Raw genomic sequence first — 1172 nt, 5'->3', positions numbered from 1 at the left:
TACTTGAGTTTTTCATTCTTTTCGAGCAAGATTGATTCCAAACAACTTAGAGAGAACCCTTGTACTTTAGATTCAGCAAACTACGAGATCACGCATAACGATGCCACTGACGAAGATCAAAACGACGACGACGACGACGACGATGATCCCGGGATTGTCAGACGCGCGCTTGCCATGTTTCGCGGAGTATCCGGGCGAAACTCACGAGAAAGGGGGTTAGGTTCTCGGTATTCGGCGCGGTATCAGCGGCGATAGATAAGTCATTATGCAACGAAAGATCCCCGAGAGGAGCCACTGACGAAGTTCGTTCGCTCGCTCGCGCGTGAGAGAAAGAGAACGATACTCGGCGCGCATGCGCCGAAAATCCCGCCAAAACTGTCGCAGGGAGATCTCGCGGAGCACGGGACTCGCCATTCCTCGAGCGCGACGTCGCGCCTCTCGCGCGCGCTAAATGCAGGGTAGGAGGAGGAAGAGGGGGAGGGAGGGGAGGAAGACGGGAGCGTGGAGGTAGGGACAAAGCGGTCGCGGGAGGAGGGGCGAGGAGTCCTCGGATCGGAGGCGCCGGAGGACGGGTGGGTGGGGTGGAGGAGGAACGTATCGAGTGTTCAGAGAGGCACTTCCTCACGACTGCTCACGACGTCTGGGCACTAGCAACGTCGCGTCGCAAATCGTAATCGTCGACGAGACACACCGCGAGGCGGCCGCCGCCGCCGCCGTCGCCGTCAAGCACTCGGCAGCGGCAGTGACTAGTTAAACTGGAGAGGCGCCAGTTCACGTAGTCCCTCCTACGTAAAACTACGGCGGACACGTCGTCGGGTTTACCTATACCAGCCGCCGGATAATCAACCCTCTACCGATCGTGACTCGCGGCGAGCCACGAACACGCGGATCGAAAACCGCTCTCAGACTACTACTGCGTGTCAGACGGATTCCGCGCGCGGGAATGTTATGCGCGCGCTCCGTCTGTCTCGCTTTTCCCCCTATCTCCGGGTGTGCGCGCGCGCATGCTACGATATATATATGTACACACACACATATACTTTCTCTCTCTTTCGGCTCGCGCGTCCATCACCGTCTCCTCTTCGCATACGCATACGTACAGCCGCTCGACACACTTACACACATGTTCAGACGCTCCGATTTTCTCTCTCTCTCTCTCTCCCTCTCGTTCT

The 1172-nt window shown here is 57.7% G+C and overlaps 2 protein-coding genes across 5 annotated transcripts in view; one reads left to right on the top strand and one right to left on the bottom strand.

Annotated features, from left to right (window-relative positions):
• The window catches only part of LOC108751707 (nuclear protein localization protein 4 homolog), an 18251-nt gene that overhangs the window by 13190 nt on the left and 3889 nt on the right, over window positions 1–1172 (top strand). The window lies entirely within an intron of this gene.
• The window catches only part of LOC108751709, a 10402-nt gene that overhangs the window by 7969 nt on the left and 1261 nt on the right, over window positions 1–1172 (bottom strand). The window contains exon 1 of one of the 2 annotated variants that reach the window (XM_018492024.1): window positions 823–1155. The exons of the other annotated variant lie outside the window; for it this stretch is intronic. The gene's annotated coding sequence lies outside the window, so the exon portion shown is untranslated. Of the gene's footprint in view, window positions 1–822; window positions 1156–1172 lie in introns of those variants that run through there. 2 annotated transcript variants of the gene reach the window in all.

Source organism: Trachymyrmex septentrionalis, unplaced genomic scaffold, assembly GCF_001594115.1.
Source record: "Trachymyrmex septentrionalis isolate Tsep2-gDNA-1 unplaced genomic scaffold, Tsep1.0 scaffold51, whole genome shotgun sequence".
NCBI lineage: Eukaryota > Metazoa > Arthropoda > Insecta > Hymenoptera > Formicidae > Trachymyrmex > Trachymyrmex septentrionalis.
This window is presented reverse-complemented; position numbering and strand designations above follow the sequence as displayed.